The sequence below is a fragment of the Cyprinus carpio genome, chromosome B5 (assembly GCF_018340385.1).
Source record: "Cyprinus carpio isolate SPL01 chromosome B5, ASM1834038v1, whole genome shotgun sequence".
Classification (NCBI taxonomy): Eukaryota; Metazoa; Chordata; class Actinopteri; order Cypriniformes; family Cyprinidae; genus Cyprinus; species Cyprinus carpio.
In genome coordinates, this window is record NC_056601.1 from 20,614,409 (window position 1) to 20,632,421 (window position 18,013).

The window sequence follows — 18,013 nt, forward strand, 5'->3', positions numbered from 1 at the left end:
GATAGATAGATAGATAGATAGATAGATAGATAGAAAAAGTTTGAAGATAGATAGATAGATAGATAGATAGATAGATAGATAGATAGATAGATAGATAGATAGATAGATAGATAGAAAAAGTTTGAAGATAGATAGATAGATAGATAGATAGATAGAAAAAGTTTGAAGATAGATAGATAGATAGATAGATAGAAAAATAGATAGATAGATAGATAGATAGAAAAAGTTTGAAGATAGATAGATAGATAGATAGATAGATAGATAGATAGATAGATAGATAGATAGATAGATAGATAGATAGATAGATAGATAGATAGATAGATAGATAGATAGATAGATAGGAAGACAGAAAGAAAGAAAATTTTTGAAGATAGAAGATAGATAGATAGATAGATAGATAGATAGATAGATAGATAGATAGATAGATAGATAGACACAAATATAGAAACATATAACCGAGAGAGGATAGTTTGAAGATAGATAGATAGATAGATAGATAGATAGATAGATAGATAGATAGATAGATAGATAGATAGATAGATAGAAAAAGTTTGAAGATAGATAGATAGAAAAAGTTTGAAGATAGATACTGTATATAGATAGATGGGCCACTGTAGTCTTGACTCAATTTGAGCACTCTGCAATGTAAGTCTATGGGGTTTTTATGATTTTTAATATTAATTTTTAGGAAAACTGAAAGTCAAATCAGTCTGGAAAGATATAGCACACCAAGTCAGAACAGTCTGAAAATCTGACCCGAGTTTGGAGTTTGTAGAGTTAAAGCTCTAGGAGGAGTTAGAGTTGCAAAATTTTGGGTCAGAAGAATAAATAAGTTTAAATAGGATTTCAGTAAGTTGGCTTTCTCAAGCCAACTTAATAACATTACCTCCAGGATCCTATAACGTTAGGAAACTGGCTGTCTATGTTCAACATTGAATGACTCATGTAGAGCATTATTTGTTTGTTCGGTTCATTTGGATTCTTTGGCAAAACAGTCAAGTTATAATCAATTTATGCTGCCTACACTGCACAATGAATCTCTTGTATTGTGTTTGCACTGTGTTATTTATGATGAAACATTTGTGAGAGTACAGAAATCGAGTTGCAGTGGTAATCGCAGCAGCTGTAGTAGTAAAAACATAACAATATAGGCTAGGTTTCAAAAAAGTTCCACAGGATTTGAAACTATAAAAAAAGTTGAATAGCTTGACTAGGAAGTACACAGCACCCTCTCAAAGGGAAATGCTAACCCCACTCCATACCCGATATGTTTGTGTTTGTACGTGTACGTGAGAAAGAGGGAGAAAAGAGAGGGAATCATCCATGAATAAGCAGACAGTTGAGAAACCCCAGGGTGAGTAATCATAGTGGGAAACTCCCACAATCTACTGCTACTGTAAGTGCATCATCTCCTGGTCTTACTAAACCTGCACACCACACTGACAGTTAATTCAACCGAAGAGAAAAAAGAGAGCTATGAAAGACTCATTCAGAATCAAAAGTAAAAGAATATCCAACAAAATTCAATGATTTTGCTTGTTATTGAATGCAAATAAATCTCTGAATGAACTCTTCTGGTAAAACTTTTAAACTGAAAAATATGTGAAAAATAAAATAACTTTAAAATATCTTCTTTCATGTTTTTAAACAGGTATGAAACGACATTTAGGTGAGTAAATGATGACAGAATTTTCATTTTAGGGTGAACTATCCCTTTAATAATACTTCTGCTCTGATAGACTAACGGCAAGGTCATAGGAAGACAATGACTTTTGACAAATTCATCTGTAAACTTCAAAACACACAGAATGCAAGCCTTGCAAAAATGTCCAGCACTTCTCTGTTTCACCTGGTCCGAGACAGAAGTGAGACTAATGAAGAAAAGAACACTCTGAAAAGACAGGGATGCACTTATATTAACACACACACACACACACACACACACACACCCAACTGAAAACAAAAAAGGTGAAAAGTGAAAAACTGACCAAGCAAGATACAAAAAATGTGCACTGTAAGCATTTATGTGCAGGATGGATGTAAATGTGGGATACCACACTTGCTGAGCCACATGGTTCAGTATTTTAGATGTCAGGTTTTGAAATACAATATGTTACTGTGCCAGACATGTGAGACAAGTACGCTGAGACACAGAGAGAGTCAGACAGACAGACAGACGGAGGAGGAGGAGGAGGAGGGAAATACCATAAAACGAACCTGCTTCCCACAAACCACTAAACAAGTCCACATTCTCTGCCCCTCTCTGTGGTTTCTGGGACAGCAGGGTGCTTCAGTTAAACCTCATTCTGTGTCCTGTCTGTTTGTAACAAGGGGTCTTCCATGGTTTTATAATGGGGTTTTGTAATGAATTAGTTGAAAAAGTTTCCATTGCAGGATGTTTCTGCCACCCACTGTTTTGTACAGAATCCTGTGGCAGGGAGCCCCCATCCACCACTGATGCATTTTAGAATTTATTACCAAAAGAAATGTTGCAAATGTTGTCACAAACAGCCAGTCAGCAATGAATTGAAGTTGTGAAGTATCAGCAGATCTTTTATTCCATAATGTAATGTACATCTGAGTATAATGGATAATTGAAAAAGGAAAAAAAAAAAAAGTAGTGTACTAGGGACTTGTTCCTATCCAATGGTTGTTGAGAGGATTTTGAGATGTGGGTGTTGTGCTTAAATACAAAGGCATATGAATGTGAGAATGTTTCGCGGACTAAAAGAATGCTATACATTACTAGAAAGAAGTCTGGGAGTTTCTAAGAAAAGAAATAACATGCATGTTGATTCAGTAACTGCTCAGACTGATTCAGAAAATGATTCGTGGGACGGATTCAAAGCTAACTTGTGACCAATTCTGATCACACTTTGAGCAGCTCATTCATTAAAGATTCATTTATTTTTGAACCCGACTACACTGCTTGTGCTGCATGTAAGTTTTTGTGTGCAGCTCTGAAAACATATTGTACAATTTTTGATTTCATTCAGACTTTGAATTATGGGAAATTGTTCTTTTAGCACCAATCCTGATAGTTCATGACTTTTAAAAGAAAAGATTAAAATAATAAAAGAAAATTACTTTTAAAAAATGGGGGGGGGGGGGCAGCAGGAAATGTACCTAAAAAGTCTGCTCTTACAATTACATTATGACACAACAGTCCTTAGTCAGGGTAGCACTATAGTGCCATATTTAAAGTCCACATGAACCGTAAGTTGCTGCCGACTTCATTTCAGTATACTGATGTCTTTCCAACTGAAACTGAATATTGAATAGAGGTAGGGTATTATTTTAGCACTTCTCCTCTTCATCTCTTACTAGCAGCAAACTAACAGCAGGAGGGAAGTAATTAAGAATATTTTGCCCAAGCCAACAAACTGTCGTCATGACAGAAGGAAGGCAATTCCAGAGCGGAAGCAAATGTTCAGATTTGATTTAAGATTACTAAAACAAACAATTATTTTCATGGGAATAACTTACATGGATTATTTCTTCACCTCAAGACTAGCGATGTGTGTATTTAGTAAATAGTGTAAATTAAGATTTCATACTTTAATTTCTGACAGGAATGAAAACGAGGCTGTGAGAGATAGAAGTACAGTGTGTTTCATGGATTTTACTGTTTTTTAACAACATAGTGATTGTTGCTGAACTGACGTTTTTGAAAGTTTTGAATATTGATGTGAAAATTGCATGTGATCTAGGATCAGAGCAGTGCATGCCATTGTAAGTCAATCCCTCACAGCCTCATTTTCATCCGTGTACATTTAATCAGGCTTCTACCCTGACTAAAGACCTATAACTGAGGGCAAGTCTGTGTTTTTTTTAAAGACTTTTCATTACTGTACAAATGAAGCTGGATTAAAGTCCTTTTAAATTACTAAAGATGTCAGGCTCATGATAGTCTGGCCTGATGACATTAGTTGTGATGTCAGCCTAAATGCTCCTCAGGAATGTTTCTAAAAGCAATCGTCAGTTGCTAACACTCACTAATCATGCTCCAAAGTCGCTTGGTCACAGCACAGCTGTAGAAATCACTGTACTCATTATCCAGCACGAGTATAAACAGCCTTACCCTCATTACATGCAAAGCAGACGGGAAATCATCAAGCAAACAGGACAGACCAGTAAGCTGTTAGCAGATGTGTCCCTTGGGTAAAACTGCCTCGATCATGCCGTATGACGAGGTACATGCATGCAGACTGAACGTGTACTTCAAATCTGCTATAAAGGTCAGAGAGATAAAAACTGCTGAAGAATTTTGTGCATCCATCACGATTTTCAGGACTGTCAGATTCCGATTGCTTTTGACACGCTTGACCTCACAAGAATTTACCATGATAAATAGTGCCTGACCTATATTTCTTTGCCGATTCTGCTAATATGTATCAAGCAGTGTGGACGATGGCTTATAATAACACTAATATATGCATAATACAGTTGAGATGAGATGTACACAAAATTGTTAAATGCAATATGGCACAAATGCACAAACAATATCTTGGTTAGGGTTAGGGTTAGTTTGGTAGGTTGAATGGGTAATTTGCCTCTGGCAAAAGGGCTTTTAATAAAACTTGCAGTATATGTAGTAGAAAGATTTTTTTTTTTTTAATGCAAGGTGCTACCTGCTAGAATCAAACAGAGAAAAAGGGCTATGGCATTGGTTAAAACGCATCATCTGATGGCCTTTTGCTGACAATTGGGAGCAGGTAACAAGGACAAAGAGTACACATAAACATATAGCTTCCACCAGAATACTACCATTGAAAACCAAATTAGTCACAAAAACAACCTGATTCCAGCATGACAAAAATCTACAAAATGAGCTGCCTTACCAAAACCGTAAGTTAGCATGTTGCTATGCTAATGACATGAAACTTTACATACACAAACATACATGGCACACACACAATTTTTTTTATTTTTGATTAGGTTTAACTATTTTTATAGACTTCATTGCATCTAATAAAATAATAGAACAGATTCAGGCGTTGCCTCCCCTGAATATATCTAATGCTGCTTTATAACGTAGCCAAAAAAGCAACACTTTCCTGACTACTGTTTGAAATAGCCTTCTTGTTAGGAGTGTATCTATAATAGAGGTGCACGATAAATATCGGCCGATAATTGATGCGCATCTCGTCAGTAAACCCTGTGTTCTAATCAGTGGTAAATTCCATCAGGTGCGTGATTTCACATTGAGCAGCTGTTACTACACAGCTTTACAACGGCTCTGTGTAGTAACAGCTGCTCTATGTTAAATCACGCACCTGATGGAATTAACCGCTGATTAGAGAATTGGCTTTACTGATGTGATGCGCATCAGTTATCGGCCGATATTTATCGTGCACCCCTAATCTATAATTGCTGCATCTGAAAACTGAAAAATGCTGCCTTTTAAGGACGCATTCCAAGGTAGGAAGGCATCAAGGCACGTCTGAATTCAATGTTAGCTTCAGTTCCTGTCTCCTGAGATGCCTTCATCTGGCCGATATTTGAAGGCAGCATAGATGTATCCTTCGGTGCCTTTGATGTCCCACAATCCTGTGCGTTCCATTCCATGACAGTTAAGCCAAAAAATAAAGATGGTGTCTGAAAGTTGCGGTCGGTGGTCATTTTGTGTGTAAATGTTTGTTTTTGATCAAAGTTTTCCACTTTTGATGTAATTTCTAGCGAGAAATTAATATTGCAGTAATGAAATATCCACTTAGTTATCACCAAAGCTCCCTATATTTAGTTGTAGATCATTAAACCGTTACACTGCCTCAGAAGCCTGTCCAAAATCAGTTTCGTGAGGTGCCTTCGTGCAAAAACGCTGCCTGCAAAGTCATTGCCTGATACAGCAACGAGGCAGCAAGTCACCTGCCTAAGTTTTCGGATGCAGCCAATGTCTTTAAATGCTCACTAGGTTTCGGAAAAATTATTTGACTGTTTGAATGACATTACATTTTGATTTACTATAGTTTTACAGCAGCAATAACTAATATAAGCTACTATATTAACTGTACTAGAGTAAAACAGCACTAAAACCACAGGAAGGGCAAATAAAACATCCTTTATTATGCAAATGAATAGAACAGGATTCATACTGGAACACTAAATCAATAAATCAGCATCCGATTTCAGCAGAATGGGTTTACAGAATGCTTATCACAATCTGAGAGGTATCAAATGACTATGAACCAGCGGTGTGTGGGGCTTGAACAACAGACAATGCTGTCTCTGCGGTTAAGGAGGACGAGCCTCTGAGGATACACTGCAAAGCTGTTAACACCACGGTAAAGGCATTGAGGTGTCAATGGTGCTGAATGAATTATGGGGTAAATCGGCATGACACAGCAGGAAATGAGATGCATCTTGAACTTGATATGGTTTTCTTTGTTCGCAGTTGCAGAGCTGCAAAGTGTTGCTGATGCATGTGCAGAACCACTGTAGACCATCCTAACCAGTTGATATACACCATACAGTACAAAAGTCTCCCCCCACACACACACACACACACACACACAACACTTCACATTCTGTCCATGCACATGGACTTAGGAAAGGGTCTGTTATACTTGATATCTTATTTACATAGCCTACATTATTACAGAACAATCAGCATGGTAACACCAGAAAGTTAGAAAGCTAGAGTCACTACTATCTGTTGCCATTAAAATCTACAAGAAAATAGTTTCTAGGTTTGGGTTATCAGTTTAAGAGTTCAGTAAAGGTCCAAAGATCAGGATGGTTAACTACTAGACATATAGATTGTTATATTTTTAGCTGCAGCAAATTTATTGATGCAACTACTGTGTCCTAACTATGTGAGACACAAAAGCAGCTTTGTTTTGAGTTTTTGTGATAAACAGCCATTAACCACAGCAAGCAAAAGAAAATATTGTTGGTCACATGGCTTTATTGCTGTTATTTTACATTGGGTAGCCACACCCACAGTGAAACCTCATTGGTCTAAAACCCTACTCCACATAAACGTGAACTCTCAAAGAAGCTTTATATCTAATCTCATGCCAAATTAAATCATAACTGAGGAAGAAATTCTAAACTAAAACTATAACAATAATGACACAGAGCAACAACATCGTTTGAATCTCTTCCTTTTTACCAGTTTTCATCCTTTGGCTAACATAGTATTAACAGTTATATTTCTTGGTATAAACAAGATCTTAAAATTAAGCACCAGTCTCTCTTTTCTACTTCAACATTCTGTTTTACTTGGAAATAAATCACAAAGTCGGGGTTGTAACATCCAGTTCTAGCTGACTTTAAAAGCTTTTAATAGACAGGACAGTTGGAGGGAGAGAAAGAGAACAAAAATGTCTTTCATGCACATTATGCAACAGCTTGTTTTCTGCCCAGATACTATGACACATTAAAGCAAATCAAAATAAATGAATCTCTACACACATCTGCAAAGCTTTTGTGGAGACTACAATGCATTTTATCTCTCTACAAACAGACACAGGCTCCCAAAGATAACAGATATTAGTACAAAGAAAACCTGATGAACCTATGGAACTCTAATACATCTCTGCTCCACTTTTCAATATATGAACAGTGAGCAGTGTAAACATAATCTGTGAACAAATAAACTTGGAGGTTAACAGACAAATAATTATTTCTTAACCTTTAAAATAGTAGCATGTGAACAGCTAGCTAATTCAAGACTATTCTACTTTTATACAGAGCTGTATTTTGTTTTACATTTTTATTCTTTAGTTTAATATAGTTATCAAAACTTAAAATATAAATACAAAAACTTCAATATTTTTGTATTATTTAGATTTTCTTAATTATGTTATTTGCATCAAAGACTATAGAATACCCAAGACATGTCACTCGTATAGTTTTGAATGGGGAAAATGCAATGCTCAATATGGCCGCTCAATCGAGGGAAGCCCTGCCTTCTGAATGAAGGAGCCAATCGCTAATCGGTAAAGTGAACGTGTCACTGCAGCTGCCGTTAAAAGTGTCCCGGTTGCTATAGAAACAGTCAGCGTTCTTAAACATGTGCTTAGGACTGCGCATACACACTGGCTTATCTAGCCTGAAAAAATAAGCTTTTTATAACGCTATTTGTGCAAAAGAAACTACAGTTATGACACAGTTGTTATCAGATTTCGTTGGTGATTTCAAATATGAAATGTAATCGTAAGCTTAGTGAACAGTTTGGTATAATTTAATGTTTCCCCGTACAAAGTGATAGGAGCTGTACTTGCATGCCCAAGAAGCATTTCAAAGATGGCCGAGTGACATGACTTGTCTTAAAGGGACTTTATTTGCATAGTATTTGACAATATATCTAAAAGATGTTCAGAGTTCAAAAGGTCAGGTTGTAGAATGAACCATGGGGCGATCTGTTAAACCTCTTTTCATTTTTTTTCTTTTACTTTTGATTCTTTATTAGAAGGGAGAGTTTTGACAGACTTTTGTTTGTGTATCCTCCGAGACACTAATTCTAGTTGCGGTCATATCCCCTAAAGTCTTTCTCTTTCACACAAATACACACACACACACACACACACACACACACACACACACACACACACACACACACACACACACACACACAGTTCATGCACAGGCTTGGCAGGTAGTGCGGAGTATTTGCTTCTTTAACCAGCTTTGTAGAGACACGCCTCAACAAGCAGAATATTTCACATAAGGAAAGCATGACAGGAAAAATCAAGGAAAAATCATGTATTTCAATTAGGCCTTTTTACAGCACAGACTAAAACTGGTTTTATTGTTTTACACTCTTCTGTTACACAACTCCCTTAACCCTCATGTTGTTTTCTGGTTATTTTGACTTTTTCAAAAATGACAGACCTACCAAAAATTGCTTGCAAATTTCTTATTATGCAATATTACCACCAAATATTGGATTCAGTCTTTTTAATTAGACATAATAGACAGAGGTTTTCTATTCCTTTTTAAGAACTGATTGATAGTAGGCCACATTGACCATTTTACATTGACCAATAAAGTAGGGATGCACTGATCATGATTTTTCATGGCCGATTCCGATACCGATTTTTTACAAGCAAACTGGCCGATTCCAATACCGATTTCCGATTTTTTTTTCTCTAAGCAACAAACAAGAAAGAAGGAAAATATACATAAACAAGATGTTTATTTGGTATTTAATAGGCCAAACTGGCTTTTGGCTATTTAAAACAATAACCATAACCATCTGAAATTAACGGCAGTGACTGCACAGTAAGTAGCCTATATTCAGTACAAACATAGATGTTACAGACATCAGCATTTAGGTTTTGTTTTTGAATTGGGTTGAAACTACATAGAACTGGCCTTAAATGAAAAGATTAACTGTAACCATGTGAAATTAAAGGCAACAACTGCTTAGTTCTTCAATCCAAACAACACAATCAATATTTGTTTTAGTTTTTAAATTTGGTTTTAAATAAAAAAGGTCTTTACCAGTGAGACTAAATAAAAGTATGCTATATAAATAAATTATTCCAAAATGTTAAAATCATGTTGGTGTGAATAAAACAAAGATGCAAAGTGTTTCATTCATCCAATTAAAAAAAAAAAAATAGGATAATGATTCACATCTGTATTTTTTTTACTTGAGTCAATGAAAAATAAATAACTATTGGCTTAAGTTAAAAAAATATAGATGTGAATCATTACCCTAAAAAAATTTAATTGGATGAACAAAACACTTTTTTTCAGTGTGCTACAGCAGGTGATTTTTAAATCAAATTAAGTCAATGTAATTTTAAGGTAAAATAAAAATAAAAAAAAAAAAAAGTGAAAAGTCAAAGTGACGTGACATTCAGCCAAGTATGGTGACCCATACTCAGAATTCGTGCTCTGCATTTAACCCATCCGAAGTGCACACACACACACAGAGCAGTGAACACAACACACACACTGTGAACACACACACCCGGAGCAGTGGGCAGCCATTTTTTTTATGCTGCGGCGCCCGGGGAGCAGTTGGGGGTTCGATGCCTTGCTCAAGGGCACCTAAGTCATGGTATTGAAGGTGGAGAGAGAACTGTACATGCACTCCCCCCACCCACAATTCCTGCCGGCCCGAGACTCGAACTCACAACCCTTCGATTGGGAGTCCGACTCTCTAACCATTAGGCCACGACTTCCCCCCCAAATAATCATCCTATACAGAACTGACATTTACTTCTGGCTTCTCAAACGTGTATGCAAGTTCTACTTTACAAAAAAAAAAAACGCATTTCAATTTTGTCACAGTTTAGTCCGTTTGGTCTCGTTTCTCGCGAGAAGTTGAGCTGAACATCCCTTCACTATCTAGTACGCTTGTGTAGGGCGCGGACAGGTACAGTACGCTCGCGCAGCTTCAGCGAGCGCAGGAAAGGGGCTCTTATTTGTGTGCCAGTACACCAGCAGCTGTTCACCCCCAGCCATCCGCACATAATACAAAAAACTCCCAAACTCCAGTGCTGAACGGCTGCCCGTGTCCTGCGCACAGATTTCGAAATACTTCCACACAAATGACATGATAGCGAATGATTACAATGTAGTCTTTGCACACGGGCGCACTTCTGGAAAAATCAGCCGAAAAAAGACCAAAAACTGGCCGATTGCTGATCGCGTATTTTAAGTAAAAACCGGCCGGTTCCGATTTATGGCCGGTCAACCGGTGCATCCCTACAATAAAGCATGTGCCTTGCGCTGCTTTATTTAACTTTATTTTTACTTTTTATTATATGTCTTTTTTACATTCCCTTATTGTATAGTTATATGTTATATTTTATATTGATCTAGATTTTTAGGCTCTACTGTTAGTGTTATCTGTATGCACCTGGGGTCTGAGAGTAACGCAATTTCGATTCTCTGTATGTATGTACTGTACATGTGGAAGAATTGACAATAAAGCAGACTTGACTTGACTTAATTGAACTTTACCAAAATTATCCACAAATAACATTTTTCCCCCACTCAAAAACTAAGATGCACAGGCTCAGATTAATGAGAACTATTAGTTCCAAAAAGAAATACCAAACCTGTAGAATGAATGAATGAATGCAGATTAATCCAAGATTTGGTGATAATATAGCGTTATTATGACCCTGAGATTCGGTGGATATATGATCTTTGTGTGTGTGTGTGTGTGTGTGTGTGTGTGTGTATGTGTAGACACCTTTGTATTCTTTGTATTTCCAGATGGGTGTTGCTATGGTTATCCAGTTGCAGACCTGCTAAACACCTTAACCTGATATAAGGACCACCCCAAACACTCGACCTCTGCCTTCATGCCTTGTTGACTTTGTGCTTCATGCCACTCTGTTTCGTCTTCATCCTGATAGACTGAGTTTCTCTTCGCCTTTGTTCATTTCATCATCGTTTGGTTGGGAAAAAGTGCCTTGCCAGAGGGAGATTTTTAGTATAGTAAAACTGTGTGTGTTTATTATTGTAATCCTAACTTCTGATTCTCCAAGTTTTTTAACCATTGCTTGTTTGACTACGATTCTTATTTTGAGACTATGTTTGTAAATATTCTTGTAGCCTAAATATACGGGCGACAGCGCACCGCAACCTCTGGCCAAAAATGAAACTGAAATTAAATCATCTTTGAGAGCAAGGGGGTCCCTTGGGGCTGGTTGCACCAGCTAGATGGAAAAAAGCTGGTTGTAAGTCCTACGCTGGGCTTTGCAACATCCGGCTTTACTATAAATATTTACACCTGTTGCACCACGATCAGGCGCAACTACACCTGGCGTAGACAATGCGCGTCTACACGACACATTCTCCCGCAGTTATAGATCTAGCTGAGACGACATTCACGCCACGATGGCTACAAGTTACAACTACTAATATAGAACTGAATTGCTCAAGACATCATAACAAGTAAAGCCACCGCGCCATGATTTCATTGAGTAAACATTTACTAACAAGTCCGCATTTTTATATCTGAAGTCTCCCTGCACATTCCCACGACATGTTTCATCAAGTTTAAGTAAAATATAATGAATGTAATACAATGCTTCTCTCTAGAGTTAATTTTTATAGCTGACTTTAAAGTTTTTGTTCAATGAATGGCTTACCTGAGGTAAATGTGACTATGTGACATTTTGTGTTTTAATGGCATCTTTCTGTGGCTGAAAAACATGTTTATAGTTTGTATTTAGTGAAAATATTTGAAAGCTAAATTTGAAAACTGATTATTTATTTCTGAATAAAAGTAACAAAGCACAAAACTTATTGCGATTATTGGATGGCAGGCATGCCATCCGAGATGTCTAATGGTTCAGTTTCTTTTAATAACCCCAGTTCATATGTAATATTTTACTGCATAATTATTGCATGCTGTACAGAAATATATTTTGCATTCAATTACTGTCTGCAGTGTGGTAGGCTATAGTCTACACTGAGCTTCACGACTGATATCTCTTATCCTGCCCGAAAAGACCATAAACATTACAGTTCACATCTGCAGTAAGAATTAACTAACAGACGTGAATCCTAAAAATGAATAATGTCCGAGCAAATCATGACTTTTCACTTTACACCTACCTCTGACTAGGCATAAGATTTAGTCTCAGATGTAGCATTATGCCGAGATGGTGCAATGGGTATATATTCTACACACGACTTAAAGCGCATTTTACGTCCAGCCTAGTCTTACAACCTGGTGTATGTCCAGCTGATGCAACCGGCCCCCAGGTGTTTCGGGGGCCCTATTCAGCTTGTCTATTTTGCATATAGGGAGGATCTAGGGAGGGCCGCCACAAATAAATCAATTTATGGTAAACACTTAAGATATATATCAAATATATATTTTCTGTAAATAAGGTTGATATCTGATATCTACATTTTAGAGACCAGTGAAATGTCACATTTCTCAAAAACACAGCAGATTACTAGAGTAACTAATATTAGTTCAAAATAAAAAATAAAAAAAAGTCCTCAAAATTATTACAAATAATTAAACTGCCAGTAATAAAAAAGCAAAGAAATACAATAGAATAAAAAATATATATAAATTAAACAAACTGTGCTTTAAGTTTTTTTAATGCAAGTCTAAATTATTCAGTTAACAGCCTACGAGATAAATTGAATAATCTAATGTAAAATAAAACAGCATTGTCTTCACTGTAAGAATTAAACATTCTTATTTTCTTATTAAAGCTCCAAAAGTCCTTCAGTCAAGAGCAGTGAGTGATTTTGAATTTGTCTTTTGTTGTTTGATTAATATGAAGCACTAGGCCTGGGCGATAAAACGATATCAATATTTATCAACAGTACACCTTCTTCGATAATGATAGAATTTTTTTTTATATAGCGCACGGTATAGGCACGTGCTATGAGTAACACAGACAGCACACAAACACGAACACTTGCTGAATTGAGTGCTGCCTGTCTGTGATGAGGAGAAAAAAATCAATATTAGTTGAATTTAAAATAAACGTTTGCATCTGAATGCAAAAGTAGTAAAATCAAATGTTAAGTGTGCATCAGGGAGCATCAGCAGTTGCGCACGAGATGCGGTAATGATGATGTAAGTGATTTTGCATTTTAATGTTTTATTAGTCTAGCCTACGAGACACGCCACTGCTTCATTATTCATTCAAAATATCAGAGATATATAGTAGCACAATGCGTAGAATATCTTGATTAGGTTAAATCTGAAACCAAGCCAAGAAATGTACAGAAGGCCATCCAGAGTTAGAACAGATTAAATTTTTAGAAAACACGTCACAAATTTGTGGAAGTTTATTCCTTCTCACTGCGTCTCATTTGTTTCTAAATGCAATCTGTGTGATGGGCGATTCAGGTCTTGGCAATGCATAAATACATGATGCTGTTTTGTTCATAATTGTTTATGCAATTTACGAAATTATATTTGATAACATAATGGACGTTTTTATAGACAGTTATTTCCTTGCATTGACAATTTAATGCACGGCATTATTTTGCTCATTGCGCCCCCCTGTGGCCTCGGGAAACAAGCCAAGAGTTTCCTTAAGACCTTTTTAATCTCCATATAAAACATTAGATATTAGATATTTGTTTAATTTTTATTTTGTGTTTGACTGTTAAAACAAACAAAAAAAATGTTGTTTGTCTAAATAAATTGGGTTTATTTAAAAATACAGTGGTTAAATTAAAAAAAAAAATAATTCAATTGCTCTTTGTTTTAAAAAAACGGTATAAAAAATATCATTATCGATACAGAACGATATGAAACTATATCGCTGATACATTTTTTAGCTATATCACCCAGCCCTATAAAGCACACAGTTGGCAGCATGAATATAACCCTGTAACTCTTTACGTTAATTTATTACATAACCGGCGAGGGTTTACATGAATAAACACTAAGCGCTGCATTTTTACACATTTTTGCGTGTATTTGACTGTTTAGGCACTAAAAGTTGACTTTACATGTCCGTGTTGTGTTCCGATTCTGAGCACATACACAGTAATCCTACAGAGGAACAGCACAAGTTCTCTTTCACGCTTTGAAAAACATGAATAAATCTAATATATTTCAATAAATCAAGCACATCCCATTTTGCAAAAGTCTCGTTACATGATTTTACCGATTTGCATGTGAAATTGGCCTTTTATGAAGGAGAGAAAGAGGACTGCTGGAAAGGGGGCGGAATGGGGCACAAAAATCGTTTTATCTCAATTACTGTATTTTCATAATCATTGGAGGCCGAAATCGAAATTGAATTTCTATTAATTGCACAGCCCTAATTCAGGCATACAACGTCTGATCTGCACCAAACTTCACATGTTTGATAAGAGACCTGTCCTGAACACATGCCCATGCCCATATTCAGTTATAGTCATAGCGCGACCTGCTGGCAACAGGAAGTAACTTTTACTCTGTAACAAACTCCTCCTAGAGACCGACTCCTAGCTGACATCAACATTATATTTGGTCAGTCTAATCTAAAGGCTTTTGCGATGTTAAATTGCGAAGATCTTGAGTTTTTGTTAAATGGCGTGTTGGTAAGATTCCTGGCCCGAAGACATCTAAAGGCCAATATTCAGTTATTATCATAGAGCCACCTGTTAATGACATGATAATTCATTTTTTACACTAACTCAAACATGCAAGGTTCAATCTGCACCGAACTTCATGTTTGATAAAAGTGCTGGCCTGAAGACATCTACATGCCAATATTCAGTTATAGTCAGAGCGCCACCAGCTGGCAGCAGGAAGTTTGACACATATAAATGACTTTGACATATTGCTCCTATATTTACTACTTTAAATGCATATTGCTCACCTTTCACTGACTTCCTAATGTGGCGGTGAGCCCAGGTGTGAGGGCCCTTTCAATGCTGCTTGCAGCTTTAATGTTTTCCTTATTTTCTTGCTTGAAGTTAGGTTCATTTTTAAAGGAAATTTGTTTTGTTTATAGTTTTGGCCTTGTCTTATATATATATATATATAAGTTTGTAAACTTGTGAAGCAGGCAGCTGTCTTCCTGCAGATGAGGATCTAGTGAGATCTTGAAACTGAAACATCACAGAAGAAGTCTAACAGACCGTGAAGGTGGTGTGAACATCCTAACCACATATTATTTGGTCATTTTCATGTTTGATCCAGCTGCATCCTGCCCAGGCAGCAGTGCAAACAAACGTTTGACTAGGTTGTTGAAGCTTATGTCAACTACACTGTGATCTAAGTGTCTTGTCTACTTTATAACTGAAAAAAAAAAAAAACTGGTGCATACTTGAGACATAAAAACTACACAGAATGAATCTGATCTCATTTAAAACTGAAACTACACAGAGTCTTTTCAAAGCCTTCAAGGCTTTATAAAATTGACTGATAATTAGGTCAGAAGATGCGCTTAACCAAGGCTGAGGCCAATTATAAACTCAAACTGTTTCATAGTGTTGTGTAGAGACATCAATTTCAAAGGTAAATCAGCTTCACTAAATTTTAGTGGCTGAAGCCTTGATTTTCACACGGTCAACAATGGATATGAATGGTATTTTAAGATTCACTATATAAAAAGTTCCACTGCTGAGTAAAGAGAATTAGAAAAATAAAAATATGCAACATGGCCAAATTATCATTATATTGTTCTCCCTTTTTCTCTTTTCATTTAAAAAAAAAAAAGACTACTGCTTCCCTGCTCAATAAAACTGTCATGTGGTCCGACCGACACATCAACTAATCCTGTGCATCAAGATCAATAAATTTCTTAAACTATTAGATAATTTGACTTTTAAGGCAAGGTAAGTTCAGGTTGTTTGATGTCATGTGGAAAAAAATGTTTTAAAACTTTTTTAACATATTATACATATGTACACACAAAAAGTATGACATTCTGTGTACAAACTGACCTGAAATATAGGCTAAATATATAAATACTGTTTCTAAACCAGAACAAACAACCAGCTATAAAAGGCCATTCGTACTGTGTACAAACATCATCCATTTTCATCACTGCATTTTAAAAAGTCCCATCTCATTTTAAAACCAAACTTGTGCCCTTGATGGATATGAACATGATATGGATATGGTCAGTGGTTCTCTAATACTTCCTAAGCGTTTATCTCCATCACTCTCTCTCTCACTCTCTCTCACACACCCACACATCCTCTCCAGAGGCCCAGATGTTCTTTGCCTTCCAACCCACTGCAGCACAATCAAGCCCAATCCCTGATTATCCCATATTAAATGAACCGGATCAGACACAGACAAAGTCTAATAGAGCAAGTAATGTGCATGCTAACTTCACTGACAGTCCAGATGAGTGAATGACACTAAATATGCATGGAGCTGTTATGTTTTCATTGTACCACAATGGAACATCTCAACAATACTAGGAAACTAAACTGTTTGCCTAGATACTTCTTATCAATCCACTTAAAAATGAAAACACAAATGCAGTGGTGTATGATGCAGAAAAGTGTTGGGAAAAAGGAAAAATATGCCAAATGCTATGGCTAAATAAATACAAAGATGTTTGTTGTTGACAAAGGCTGTGCACCCAATCAGGCTACATTTTGGCAAGAATTTTACAGATTTAATTTTATTTAAGGATGTTTTTGTTAATGTTTGCACAGTGTCACCCAGCACAACATCAAATTTATTGTAATATTTGTCCTGAGTCAAACCACTGCTCAAATACACTTCCCTAAACTAACAAATATACAGTCTAGCATGATGTACATAATGTTGCCTTAGCACACGCCTCTAACACGCCCCCACGTGTCTACGTCATGATGTGGGAGGATTTGCATAACAGTATTTACAACACTGTTCAAGAACAGTTCAACCCAAATATTCAGATGTGTGCTGTGCAATTTATGGAGGATGAGGACTGTTTCCTGAACCAGTAACCTATAATGCGTCTGTGGCACAATTATAGGGCTGTGCGATATAGACAAAAAAAACTATCACGATTTTTTGATCAATTTTGCGATTTCGATTTTAATCACGATTTTGACACACACAGACATGCTTTACAGTCATAAATGCATTCAGTATAAATTTGAAACATATTTCCAAAAGAAGACCAATGAGAGCTTTATCAAAAAGTTGTAATATGCCTCTAGAACAGACATAAGTCAAAATAATCACAAAGTAAAGATGTCAAACAAAATGTCTAGACATATGGCAAAAAAAATAAATAAATAAATAAATAAATAAAATAAAAACCAGTGTCCAGGGCTTTTTTTTTTTTTTTTTGCCATGCATTGGTTATAGAGCTCACTGTAGCGGTGCCTCAGGTGCAGAAATATATTTATTGCCCAAGGTTCACACATACTCCGTTTGCAGTGCGTATACAGTATGTGTATGCGGTCCAGAAGCAGCAGCGAGTGCGCGTTATTGTAACGCGAAAGCACATTAAAATAATGCGCGAGCGCGAATCTCTCCGCTCGCACGCAGATTTCCTTTGCTTTGTCACAAAACCAGACACACGTGCTCATATACATGCTGCTCTCGCTCGGAGAGAGTGCGCGCAATTAAAACATGTCTCCTCTCACTCACTCACTCACAACTCTCTCTATGCTCATGCGC

At 36.5% G+C, this 18,013-nt stretch overlaps 1 protein-coding gene across 1 annotated transcript in view; it reads right to left on the bottom strand.

Annotated features, from left to right (window-relative positions):
- The window catches only part of LOC109062653 (active breakpoint cluster region-related protein), a 174,215-nt gene that overhangs the window by 153,434 nt on the left and 2,768 nt on the right, over positions 1 to 18,013 (bottom strand). The gene's annotated exons all lie outside the window — the stretch shown is intronic.